The sequence below is a fragment of the Triticum urartu genome, chromosome 2A, assembly GCF_056163025.1.
Source record: "Triticum urartu cultivar PI428250 chromosome 2A, HENAU_Tu73, whole genome shotgun sequence".
Taxonomy (NCBI): Eukaryota; Viridiplantae; Streptophyta; class Magnoliopsida; order Poales; family Poaceae; genus Triticum; species Triticum urartu.
The window spans coordinates 128,706,215-128,720,772 of record NC_141874.1 but is presented as its reverse complement, the minus strand read 5'-3'; the positions used below and the strand labels follow the sequence as shown (position 1 = coordinate 128,720,772).

General features: G+C 44.4%; 1 pseudogene; it reads left to right on the top strand.

The window, feature by feature from the left end:
• Positions 1–4,782: 4,782 nt before the first annotated feature.
• Positions 4,783–6,437, top strand: LOC147984255 (uncharacterized; annotated as a pseudogene).
• The last annotated feature ends 8,121 nt before the right edge of the window (positions 6,438–14,558 follow it).

The window sequence follows — 14,558 nt, the reverse complement described above, 5'->3', positions numbered from 1 at the left end:
CATTGCACAATATAACATACTCCTAATAGAAGATCATATAGTTAACCAAACCAAGCATGCTTAACAACTTGGAAATATAGCAATTGTATTTGTTTCTCATGTATTTAGTACAGCCAAATTCAATTTATTCCTCACATGGTATACAATAACAGAATGCAGCCACAACAATTGAACATCGCATTGCAGAATTGAACCAAGTAGTTAACTAAACACCAAAAGAAATGAACCAAACGTTATCTGAGCACCACATTGCACAATATAACATACTCCTAATAGAAGATCAGACAGTTAACCAAACCAAGCATGCTTAACAACTTGGAAATATTGCACCTTGAAGAATTGAACATCACATTTGCAGAATTGAACCAAGCAGTTAACCGAACACCACACTGCATGACATATAGAACATATACACTATAGCAAGATTGCATGGTAAAAGTAGATAGCACAATTCACTAGAATTCGTTAAGGAAAGGCAATAGCTAGCAAACTAAACATGGGTCCTTATAGTGAGCTAATAAGACAAGCTACTCCTCACTGTCAGAGATATCGATGGCGATTGGGTCCTTAGACATGGAAGAGGGCGAGGCCTCCGCATCGTGGGTGCCCTCGTTGTAGTGGTGAGTTTCCTGAGCCACTCCGGGCACCAACCTACTGGCTCTCGAGATGAGGTAAGCACGTGCACGCTGAGAAAACACCTCATAGTCTTTGTCCAAGGCACCGATGGTGGCCTCGAGAAAATGCCACGAATTGTCGTTTAAAGCAGCCAGCCGCATCGCAGCGTCGGCACACGAGGCGTCAACGGTGGCCTCGACGACGAGGTGCTCCTCCAACATCTTGGGGTCGGCATGAGTGGCAGCCACCGTGAGCTCATCCGCGCGTGTGGCCACGATTTGCTTCTGCACTGCCAAATGCTCCTTGAGGTCCTGGCTATATTGCGTGCACCATGGCTTAGTCCGACGCTTATTTGGTGGAGGGGTCGGTGATTTGGGTGGAAGGTGTCACACTCGCGCCGGCCGTCGGGGCATGTGGGATGTGGAAGGAGGACGAGGATGGGGGTCGGGTGTGGATTACCTTCCAGGATAGGCGAGGCCGAGAAACGTGAAGGAGGGTCGCCAGCGAGGCGGCGGCGGCGCTGCAAGCAAGGAGTGAAGGTTTCAACTTGGAAAGGAAGGCAGAAACAGGGGAAAATGTGACTTTTGGTAAGGAGGGAGGTAGATATTTCTGCAGAAGCCAAAAGTTTGGAATCGCTTCAGCCAAAAAACTGGCACACAAAGTGTCAGCAGACACGCTCCCTTATTCAGAGCGGGCTATGGACTGTAGCCATCGCACCTTCTCGCGTAAGCCGTATGCGTACTATACTCCGACGGTGCTCCAAGATATTTTGTGCCCCATCTCACATGGTTGGTTATAATAAACTGTGTGGGATCTACTTGATTTTTCGTCTTGATTTGAATTACACAATGGGGTCACAACAGCCATGGACGGTGTTTGAATTGCTAGACCATTTATCTGAAGTGATCATGCTATTATATGTGTGTCATAAAAGAATTGGAATTATTCAAGGTTCGTTTGGACATTTTTATGCACTAAGTGAGTTTTCAATGCAATCATGTGCATAATTCAAATTTTAACTACATGCACATGCTCCAGTACATATAGATTGGTTGAAAAATCAAATCTTTGTCTTTGGGTGCATGCTTAGGTCCCATGCAAGAAATGTGAATGAATGTGAAACACCCTGCCACCGTCACTCGGCTGCAAACATTGAGATACCTGGTTTTTAAATTCTAGTAAATCCAAAACTCGCCTAAAATTCATGAAACTTGGCATGCTATCATGGAGTGGCATCAACATGCCATGATAATTTTTTTGTCCCATTTGGGGCAGGTTTGGGTATATGCTTCTCATAAACCAGAGCTTCTCACAAACCAGAGCTTCCCACAACCAGCATGATGGTTTCGGTAGGTAATGCCCCACCTTTGGGGACGAAACGATATCCATTGCCTCTTATTGCTTTCAAAAAATTTCTCGTGTTAACATAGAACAACATGAGTGCTGTGTTATTTTTTGTGATTTTTCGGGGTTCATTTGGACATTTTTATGCATTAACTGAGTTCTCAATGCATTTATGTGCATAATTCAAATTTGAACTACATGCACATGCTCAAGTGCGTATAAATTGGTTAAAAAATCAAATCATTTGTCCTTGGGTGCATGCTTAGGTCCCATGCAAGAAATGGGAATGAATGTTAAACACCCTGCCACCGTCACTCGGCCGCAAACATTGAGATACCTGGTTTTTAAATTCTAGTAAATCCAAAACTCGTCTGAAATTCATGAAAGTTGGCGTGCTATCATGGAGCGGCATCAACATGTCATGGTAATTTTTTTGTCCCATTTGAGGCAGGTTTGGGTTTATGCTTCTCAAAAACCAAAGCTTCTCACAACAAGCATGATGGTTTCGATAGGGAACGCCCTACCTTTGCGGATGAAACGATATTTATTGCCTCTTATTGCTTTCAAAAATTTTCTAGTGTCAACATAGAACAAAAGGAGTGTTGTGTCAAATTTTGTGATTTTTTGGGGTTCGTTTGGACATTTTTATGCATTAACCGAGTTTTCAATGCATTTATGTGCATAATTCAAATTTGAACTACATGCACATGCTCCAGTGCATATAAATTGGTTGAAAAATCAAATATGTGTCCTTGGGTGCATGCTTAGGTCCCCTGCAAGAAATGGGAATGAATTTCAAACACGGGGCACTGTTGATTGCCGGCAAAACATTAAGATGCCTGGTTTTTAAATTCTAGTAAATCCAAAACTCGTCTGAAATTCATGAAACTTGGCATGCTATCATGGAGCGGCATCAACATGCCGTGGTAAATTTTTTGTCCCATTTGTGGCAGGTTTGGGTATATGCTTCTCACAAACCAGAGCTTCTCACAACAAGCATGATAGTTTCGGTAGGGAACGTCCCAACTTTGGGGACGAAACGATATTGATTGCCTCTTATTGCATTCAAATTTTTTCTCATGTCAACATAGAACAACAGGAGTGTTCTGTCAATTTTTGTGATTTTTCGGGGTTCGTTTTGACATTTTTATGCATCAAGTGAGTTTTTAATGCATTTATGTGCATAATTCAAATTTGAACTACATGCACATGCTCCAGTGCATATAAATTGGTTGAAAAATCAAATATGTGTCCTTATGTACATGCTTAGGTCCCATGCAAGAAATGGGAATGAATTTTAAACACCGGGGCACTGTTGATTGCCGGAAAAACATTGAGATACATGGCTTTTAATTTCTAGTAAATCCAAAACTCGTCTGAAATTCATGAAACTTGGCATGCTATCATGGAGCGGCGTCATCATGCCATGGTAAATTTTTTGTCCCATTTGGGGCAGGTTTGGGTATATGCTACTCACAAACCAGAGCTTCTCACAACAAGCATGATGGTTTTGGTAGGGAACGTCCCACCTTTGGGGACGAAACGATATCCATTGCCTCTTAGTGCTTTCAATTTTTTTCTCGTGTCAACATAGAGAAACAGGAGTGTTGTGTCAATTTTTGTGATTTTTCGGGGTTCGTTTGGACATTTTTATGCATTAGCTGAGTTTTCAATGCATTTATGTGCATAATTCAAACTCGAACTACATGCACATGCTCCAGTGCATATAAATTGGTTGAAAAATCAAATATGTGTCCTTGGGTGCATGCTTAGGTCCCATGCAAGAAATGGGAATGAATTTCAAACACCGGGGCACCGTTGATTGCCGGCAAAACATCGAGATGCCTGGTTTTTATATTCTAGTAAATCCAAAACTCGTCTGAAATTCATGAAACTTGGCATGATATCATGGAGCGGCGTCAACATGCCGTGGTAAAATTTTTGTCCCATTTGGGGCAGGTTTGGGTATATGCTACTCACAAACCAGAGCTTCTCACAACAAGCATGATGGTTTTGGTAGGGAACGTCCCACCTTTGGGGACGAAACGATATCCATTGCCTCTTAGTGCTTTCAATTTTTTTCTCGTGTCAACATAGAGAAACAGGAGTGTTGTGTCAATTTTTGTGATTTTTCGGGGTTCGTTTGGACATTTTTTATGCATTAACTGAGTTTTCAATGCATTTATGTGCATAATTCAAACTCGAACTACATGCACATGCTCGAGTGCATATAAATTGGTTGAAAAATCAAATATGTGTCCTTGGGTGCATGCTTAGGTCCCATGCAAGAAATGGGAATGAATTTCAAACACCGTGGCACCGTTGATTGCCAGCAAAACATTGAGATGCCTGGTTTTTAAATTCTAGTAAATCCAAAACTCGTCCGGTGCGCAGGTTCACCGGGAAGCGTGTGAGATGTTCAATGCAGGATTTGTGCATCTCTTCAACGCAAACGGTTCAGTGAAGCAGTAAAGCGATAGAAAATAAACCAAAAATATGTGTGTTGCCACACGCCCGTGTGCCGTGCGAGCATGCATGAGTTGACGGGACACATGCGAGTAGTCCGCCGCGCATGCATACCGGGAGGCGTGCGTGCAGGTGTGTGTATTGGCGGGGAGGCATGCGAGTAGTTGTGTGAAATGATGGTAGGAATGGCAGACATCCGCCGCGCAGGCTCATCGGGAGGCGAGACAACTTTTGACCGCAGCCTGCCTCGCTCCCACTGGTCTGTATTAATTGCACGTCCGAGTCGCCGGCCATAATAGGCGGCCGCACCCCTAGTCCACAGTGGTCACCAACGTCTGGACTCCGGAGTGTATGACGATGCCGCCGAAGCGCACCATCGGAGGGAGTGGCGACGCCAGGGCTGGTGAAGCACCCGCACAATGTGTGAAGCTGGCCATAGAGGTTTCCGTCGCCTCCGACGAGGTCTCGCACAGGCAGCATCATGACCTTGAATTTGTCTGCGCCGTCGTGCCCCCCCCCCCAGCCGGAGCCAGAGGTCAACAGCAACTCCGGCAACAACTACAACTCCGATGGAAAACCGGTTAGTCATCTATATACCCATTTGTGCGGCAAACATATGAAGTGTTTTCTCTGGTTAATCCCCCACCCACCCACCCACCTCGCCCCTCTATAATTTTTTTGGAATACAAATCTTATGGTTATGTTCTCTCAGTCCATGAAATTAAAGTAATTAAGATCCATTAGATGCACGTAGCGTATTGATTGTTTGAATGTTATCCGTATAGAGTTAGTGATTAATTCTTTGTTCCTTACAAATGATTTTTGCTAATAATCTGACTAGGGTTAGCTTGCGTGCTAATAATTCGTGGCCAGATCTTGAGAATTGATTTTGAATGTCCTACATATATGTTTGTGCCTTTTTTATTCCTAATCTTGAGAATTGATTTCGAATGTCCTACATGTTATTTTCTTTCAGATTGGTATGTACACAGATGAGACTCCGCCCAGCGCCACCGCTGGATGTAGATCTTGGACCTGGCTGTGCGGCCAGAAGCGCCCCTGGACCTGAGGAACTAGTAGAATCTCTGGCGGACTGCATCAGCGATCTCCCAGATAGAATCCTTGGGGAGATCATCTACCTTCTCCCCACCAAGGATGGTTGCCGCACACAAGTCCTCACATCTCAGTGGCGCACTCTGTGGTGCACCACGCCTCTTAATATCGACTGTCGTCAGCTATCTGTCGATGATGATGCTGAACTCCTCGGAGCCATCATCTCCTCCCACGGGGCCTCCGTTCAATGCATCTGCATCCCAGCATGCTACCTGCTGGACATACCCTGCACGATGGCCGCCTGGCTGACATCCCGTCAATTCGATAAACTCCAGCAGCTTGAGTTCTACCATTACAGCGATAGGTTACCACCAAGAGCTGCATCTGTGCCCTCACCACCGACGCCCATCTCATGGTTTTCCTCCTCTGTCCACACCGCCGCTTTGACCCAGTGCCACCTAGCAGACTATCTGGTACAAATGCTTCGACTACTGGTGCTGAAAAACTTGCACTTGTGTTGGTTGATCTGTCGGTGGCCTCACTTGATAGCATCATCCACTCTAGCTGCCCTGCACTGCAACGTTTGGTGCTTGTTTTTGGAATAGGAATCCATATCCCTTGTCTCAAAATAATGTCGTCTCACCTTATAAGTATTGGAGTTCATTTTGAAGGACAGGAGCTCATCATCGAAGACGCCCCTTCACTTTAAAGGTTGCTCCTTAATTGTTGTTATAAACCTTCACAAATAACTGTGGTCTCTGCACCTAAACTGGAGACCTTGGGTGCAATTAGTGATCCATTTGAATGGTTCGAGATGGTGTTTGCCTCCACACCTATTGACATACTGTATATATTGTTTACATGCACTTTTGTAATTTGCATTTTTCATTTGTGCGCATAAGTTAAGTATCATCTTGGAGTACACTTTCAGTGCTAATATTATGTTCCATGCTCAATGAAGTGCGTGTCCATCCTATCAGTGGTGGTGGATTCTGTCAAGACCTTATATATCACCATGTGGTGTTTTGATCTCAACATCATTATTGCCTTGCTGTAATGCTTTCCATGTCTGGAGAATTTGTATATGAAGGTGATGATTTCAGGCACATTGAAAGCCCATATATAATGTACTATAATTAATCGTTCAGCTATCACTCTTTCAACATAATCTTTTTTAGAAACTGTTTTCAATCTTCATCTCTATTTAGGCACTAACACATGGAGAAAAAGGTATAACCAATCAATGGTTCAAGAAGCATCGGGATTTTCTCAGATCTCACGACATTCGTTTGAAGACAGTAACACTGGAAGGATATGCATCCAACAATGCAAACACTAGCTTTCTCACATTCTTCATGTTGAATGCGAGGGCACTATTGTCCGTGAGGATTAAGTTTTTCAACAAGAAATTTCTTACGGCTGCAGGTGTTGAACAACATAAAAAGAAGTTTCATGTGGACCTAAGGGCTTCTGATCGTGCTCGGCTTCTATTTACAACAGCTTGTCAACATGGACCAGTAGAATTTCTGGCCGTTGATCTTGATTTTATGGATCAGACCGATCCATTTGATTGTGACTGCCGGAAACTTTGATTGAGTTAGATGTCATTGTCTTGTTCAATCTAGATTTTATCTAAACCTGATGAGCAATTAATCCTTGTGCTTTTGTACTGTTTGTTAGCTGGAGTTAGATATTGTTGCCCTTTTCAACTTGGCTTTGACCCATATTTTCTTTCATACTGGGCCAATGGCTTGCCATTTCTTTAATTAAGGCATAAATACTATAAGCATTCATAACATAGGCAAAGAACATCACTCTCGCGGGATCCTTGAGATCTTTGTTCATTACAGAACCGCAAGTTTTTAGTGCCCACCAGCACCCACAAACTTATTTCCAGTTTGCACACCAAGGGCTGTAATGCTCAATGAGAAAAGCTGCATGGTAGTCACAGATTTGGATTTATCATTTGGGACCCACCAGGAAAAAGCCTATCCAGGGCAGTGCCGACTCGACAGTAAACATTGCGAAACCTGGTTCTAAAATGACTGTAAATCCAAAACTCGCCTCAAAATCATGAAACTTGGCATGGTGTTATGTCATAGCACCAACACGTTGTAGTAAAAAATTAGTCCAATTTGGGACAAGTTTTGGTACAATCTTCTTACAAACCAGAGCTTCTCTCAAAAAGGCTCATGGTTCCGAGAGGGACCTTGTCACCTATGTGTGTGAAACGACATACGATGTCTCTTCCTGCCTTGATTTATTTCACAGAGGCAACATGCAACCATATATAGTAGCATCGTCCTAAAAATATGAAATTAATCACAGTCTGTTTTGCCTTTTTATACATTATTTGAGTTTCATAGGCATTTTGGAATGTATGTAATTCGACGTTCAATCTGTTTATGGAATCAAGTCCTTATACATGTTATTCTTCTGTAGACAGAGCAAATCACACGGCTTATTAGCAGCAATCGTCTATGTTATTATTGGTCTTCACACACATTTCTGATTATGGACCTGTTTGCCGTGTATAACAAACATCTTGTTCAGTTGAACCATTTCCATTGTGTTGCCTGATCACACATAGTTCATCCTAGTGAACCGTATGTTGTATATCGCACACACCTTCATCTGGATGCCCGTTTCTTTTGTTCCTCATCATTGCAGACAGTTAAATTGAACTGAACCATATTCACTGCATCGCACACGCAACTAAAATCTGGACCGTGTTTGATGCATCCTCCATCGCAAACGTTTTGCACCCTTTTTGATGGTCTTTTACACCACCGTTTGCGATTATTGCATCACACACAGTTTCGTCGAAGGGTCTCTGATCGTAGTGTCGCGTTAGCAGCATCCTGCAGTAGTGTGTGCCACAAGTACAATGCCCGGTAGCACTCTGAGCTGCATCATGAGTACAACGACCGGTTGCACTCTGAGCTGCCCGGCAAGTACAATGTCTAGTTGCACTCTGAGCTGCGTCACAAGTACAACGTCTATTCCGAGTGAAGAGCTATCCTCTCACTCGGGAACTCAGTTGCGATCCTAGTCAAAAATTCTGAAGACGATAGGGACAAAGCAACTGCATTCAAATAAAACAACCAAGTTTGGATAAATCCAGCAAGGTTCTGAACCACTAGCAGAAGTGCTCTGGATCAAGCCCGAAAGAGTTTAACGATTACAAAATTACTCGGCATTCAGAGGAAAATAAAGTCAAGTTATCAAGTTTTCACTCAGCAAGAGGAGGCTTTGCTGGCTCAATGAAAGTGTCCAAGTCGATGCCTTCTGCAATGCAAGTGGCAGCGTCGATGTAGGTCTCCATGAAATATTGAAATTGGAGCTTCTTGGTGTTAGCCACCTGAAGAGCCTTCACCTTCTCTTCCTTGGCGTCCTTACAATGAACACGTACGAGTGATAAAGCCACATCAGCACTGCAGCGAGCAGCTGACTGCTACCTCTTGAGCACTGCGTTGGATTTCCTTGAAGAGGAAAGGATGATGCAGCAAAGTAGCGTAAGTATTTCCCTCAGTTTTTGAGAACCAAGGTATCAATCCAGTAGGAGACTACGCGCGAGTCCCTTGTACCTGCACAAAACAAATAACTCCTCGCAACCAACGTGATAAGGGGTTGTCAATCCCTTCACGGTCACTTACGAGAGTGAGATCTGGTAGATATGATAAGATAATATTTTTGGTATTTTTGTGATAAACATGCAAAGTAAAATAAAAGCAAAGTAAAAAGCAAAGGAAATAACTAAGTATTGGAAGATTAATATGATGAAGATAGACCCTGGGGCCATAGGTTTCCCTAGTGGCTTCTCTCAAGAGCAAGAGTATTTTACGGTGGGTGAACAAATTACTGTTGAGCAATTGACATAATTGAGCATAGTTATGAGAATATCTAGGTATGATCATGTATATAGGCATCACGTCTGAGACAAGTAGACCGACTCCTTCCTGCATCTACTACTATCACTCCACTCATCGACAGCTATCCAGCATGCATCTAGAGTATTAAGTTCATGAAAATAGAGTAACGCCTTAAGCAAGATGACATGATGTAGAGGGATAAATTCATGCAATATGATGAAACCCCATCTTGTTATCCTCGATGGCAACAATATAATACGTGCCTTGCTGCCCCTACTGTCACTTGGAAAGGACACCGCAAGATTGAACCCAAAGCTAAGCACTTCTCCCATTGCAAGAAAGATCAATCTAGTAGGCCAAACCAAACTGATAATTCGAAGAGACTTGCAAAGATAACCAATCATACATAAAACAATTCAGAGAAGATTCAACTATTGTTCATAGATAATCTTGATCATAAACCCACAATTCATCGGTCTCAACAAACTGACCGCAAAAAGAAGATTACATCGAATAGATCTCCACAAGAGAGGGGGAGAACATTGTATTAAGATCCAAAAAGAGAGAAGAAGCCATCTAGCTAATAACTATGGACCCGAAGGTCTGAGGTAAACTACTCACACTTCATCGGAGAGGCTATGGTGTTGATGTAGAAGCCCTCCGTGATGGATGCCCCCTCCGGTGGAGCTCCGGAACAGGCCCCAAGATGGGATCTCGTGGATACAGAAAGTTACGACGATGGAATTAGGGTTTTGGCTCCGTTTCTGATCGTTTGGGGGTACGTAGGTATATATATAGGAGGAAGGGAGTATGTCGGTGGAGCAGCAGGGGGCCCACGAGGGTGGAGGGCACGCCTGGGGGGTGGTGGTAGGCGCGCCCCCTACCTCGTGGCTTCCTCCTTTATTTCTTGATGTAGGGTCCAAGTCTCCTGGATCATGTTCGGTGAGAAAATCATGTTCCCGAAGGTTTCATTCCGTTTGGACTCCGTTTGATATTCCGTTTCTGCGAAACTCTGAAATAGGCAAAAAACAACAATTCTGGGCTGGGCCTCTGGTTAATAGGTTAGTCCCAAAAATAATATAAAAGTGGATAATAAAGCCCAATAATGTCCAAAACAGTAGATAATATATTATGGAGCAATCAAAAATTATAGATACGTTGGAGACATATCACTGACTTCTTCCATGCCTGCACTCAGCCAGGGATGCTGTTGAGTCGAGTCATCAGTGACTCGAGGTCGTCAGAAGCACATCCTATGGCTATAACTCCTTGTCGATCCGGGACAGTGCGACCTTCAGTCGGGTGACGTAGTACAAGACACTAGAAAGACGAGATGCCAGTCGCAGCACGTTCATGGCAGCCTCGTCCTTAACGAGAGAGTTGACGGGGTCCAGTCCTGTCTCCATCCACCCAGTTTCCTCCTCAATTCTGACAGAATTTTGCATGCACTGAAAGGTAATGAATTGGCAGCAACATGGTGAAGAAGTTCTTTGTAATCAATGGGACAAGGGAAAGTACCTTCAAGCATGAGAAACATCTTCTTGGCAAGACCACCCAGATAAATTTCCAGTTTGTCCCTCTTCCGAGTGAGAACATCCACTTTGTCAGCAAAAGCCACCTTATCCTCCTTCAGTTGCACAACCTCTTTATTCGCCTCGTCAACAACAGTTTTTAGCTTGGCGTTCTCCTCTTCCAACTTTCCGACTGAAGCCAGCATCTTGTCAGCAAGTTTAGTTTTCTCACGCGCCATCTTCTGCGCTGTCGCAAGATCGAGGTCCTTCTGCTCCAAAGCCCGCTTCATTTTGTCTAAAGAAATAACATTCTCCAGACGAGCTTGGAGTTGACGGTTTTCACTACGCACATCTGTTCAAGTGGAATCACTCGGTTCAAAGGATGAAAAGGAAAAGATGGCAAGGCAAGCAATCAACAAATTGTTACCTCCCATCATAGCTGCTTCGTCCTGGGCTTTATTCAGGTTCTCCTTGGCTAACTCTAGGTCGAGATTGAGTTGGATCTGCTTCTTCTCCAAATCAGCGTACTTGGTCCCAAGTTCACAAGCTCTCTGCAATCAACAAAAAGACAAGTCAGTTGACGAAAATGAAGATCAGTTACTTCCGAGTGGAAAGTGTGCAAGATTAAATGGCCACAACAAAAAGAGTTCTAAGACTGCTGCCGAATCGCACATTCAACAGCAGTCTCGGGAACTACACCCAGTGGGTGCACTTAGCGTGCCCCCACTGGTTTGATTTCCCACTCAGCATGGTCCGCCCAGCCCGAGTGGAAGGAGTAAAAAAGCATATGTTCTAAGACCACAGTCGACTGCCCACAGTCAACAGCGGTCTCGGGGACTACACCTAGTGGGTGCACTAAGCGTGCCCCCACTAGAACAAGAACTCACTCGACATGATCTGTCTAATTCGAGTGAAAGAAGCTACGCAGTTACAAGAAACACCCAGTGGGTGTACAGATGCAAGGTGCAGACTGACATCTTATGAATAATAAAGCAACAATTTTCAGATAACATATCCTAACAGAACAAGAATCAAGTTGGAAAACCAATCGGAGATCAACTTACAATCCCACTTACTCGGACATTAGCTTGAAGAGCAGAGCTGGCGTCGTAGGCAGCCTTGCTGGTGTCATACACCACCTTCAGTCGGTCCATCATCACTCCAGTCTGGATCATAGCTTCTTTGGCAGCTCCCACTTGGTCCTCCGGGATGTGGTGCAGAGCAAACGGAACAGACGAGGGAACCGATGAAGTGGGCGGTGGAGTTGGAGCTTGAGGTTGTACGATCGGGCCGGGAGCCGGAGCAGTCGACGCCAAAGGCTGGTCAGTTGTAGGATCGAAAGTATGTCTAGAGGGGGGGTGATTAGACTACTTGACCAAATAAAAATCTAGCCTTTTCCCAATTTTAGTTCTTGGCAGATTTTAGCTATCTTAGCACAAGTCAAGCAATCTCCACACAATTCAAGCAAGCATGCAAAAGAGTATATGAGCAGCGGAAAGTAAAGCATGCAACTTGCAAGAATGTAAAGGGAAGGGTTTGGAGGATTCAAACACAATTGGAGACACGGATGTTTTTGTTGTGGTTCCGATAGGTGGTGCTATCGTACATGCACGTTGATGGAGACTTCAACCCACGGAGGGTAACGCTTGCGCGAGTCCACGGAGGGCTCCACCCACGAAGGGTCCACGAAGAAGCAACCTTGTCTATTCCATCACGGCCGTCGCCCACGAAGGACTTGCCTCACTAGCAGTAGATCTTCACGAAGTAGGCGATCTCCTTGCCCTTACAAACTCCTTGGTTCAACTCCACAATATTGTCGGAGGCTCCCAAGTGACACCTAGCCAATCTAGGTGACACCACTCTCCAAGAAGTAACAAATGGTGTGTTGATGATGAACTCCTTGCTTTTGTGCTTCAAATGATAGTCTCCCCAACACTCAACTCTCTCTCACAAGATTTGGATTTGGTGGAAAGAAGATTTGAGTGGAAAGCAACATGGGTAAGGCTAGAGATCAAGATTCATATGGTTGGAATGGAATATCTTGACCACAACACAAGTGTAGGTGGTTCTCTCTCAGAAAATGTGTATTGGAAGTGTAGGTATGTTCTGATGGCTCTCTCCACGAATGAAGAGTTGGTGGAGGGGTATATATAGCCTCCACACAGAATCTAACCGTTACACACACTTTGCCAAACTCGGTGGGACCGAATGGTTAAACTTGGTCGGACCGATTCAGCAAACCTAGTGACCGTTAGGATTTTCGGTGGGACTGAGATGCAACTCGGTAGGACCGATATGGTTAGGGTTAGGGCATAACGTAATCTCGGTGTGACCGATTACACAAACTCAGTGGAATCGATTTTGGTAATAAGCTAACAAGAGAGTTGGTCAGGTAAAGTCAGTGGGACTGATTTGCTCATCTTGGTGAGACCGAAATGTTACAAAAGGGAAACAGAGAGTTTACATTGCAATCTCGGTGGGACCGATCGCTCATCTCGGTAAGACCGAAACGTTATGAAGGGAAACAGAGAGATTACAATCCCATCTCGGTGAGACCGATTTGCCTAGGGTTTGTGGCAGTGGTTATGACATTTGAAACTCGGTGGCGCCGGATAGAAATAATCGGTGGGGCCGAGTTTGACTTTTTGGTTTAGGTCATATGTGGATGTGGGAGAGTAGTTGAGGATTTTGGAGCATATCACTAAGCACTTTGAGCAAGCAAGCCATTAAGCAACACCTCATCCCTCCTTGATAGTATTGGCTTTAGCTATAGACTCAATGTGATCTTGGATCACTAAAATATAAAATGTAGATTCTTGAGCTTCACGCTTGAGCCAAACTTTTTGTCCTTAGAATTTTGAGGGATCCACTTTCCTAATCCATGCCATGCCATTCATTGAGCTTTTCCTGAAATATTAATCTTGGAATAATGTTAGCTCAATGAGCTATATGTTTCTAGGAATTACCAAAACCACCCAGGGATAGTTGCACTTTCGTCAGTCGACAAGGGATCAATAAACGAGACAGTAGTACATACTGGATCACCAAGTTGCTGAACTTCATGTTCAGATGCTAGGAGAGGTGCTTTGCTGGCAGCCACCCTCCTGCTCAAACTCCTGCCCCTTCTCCCTGTATTCATTGAAGGAACTTCTTCATCATCATCATCATCGTTCGGAAGCTGAATAACATTTGTCGGCACTACAAAACACTTGGCAAAAGGGTTTCAGTCGCTTACCAAAACAGTCGGAAAAGCAAAGGCTTAGCTGTGGGATCTAACCTGCCCGAGAAGTGGCCATGTCTGCGGTTTCTGCGTCACCTCGCTCCTCGTCGACTTCCATGGATGTTGCAGAAGTGGTAGCACTGAAAGTTACAAATTTCACTCGGTCAAACTAAAGAAGAAAGTTGCAGTGGAAACAAAAGTCAAAGATAACAAACACTTACGCCGAAGCAACAGTCATCGCCACCTTGGTCCTGGGCAGAGCCTTCCGGGGCTTCGGTGGAATGACTCTAGGCTGTCTCGTGGCCTTTTCCGACGGCTCTCGAGTCAAGGTCCGAGTGTGCTTTGGTATTTTTGCACTCGGTGAGACCACTTTGTCGCGCCCTCTCGCGGGGTCATGCGACTGCTTGGAGCACTGCTCTGAGCGGAGCGGCGGGTCGACTTCTTCGCTGCTACTAGAGTCCTCACTGTTCCCCTCGC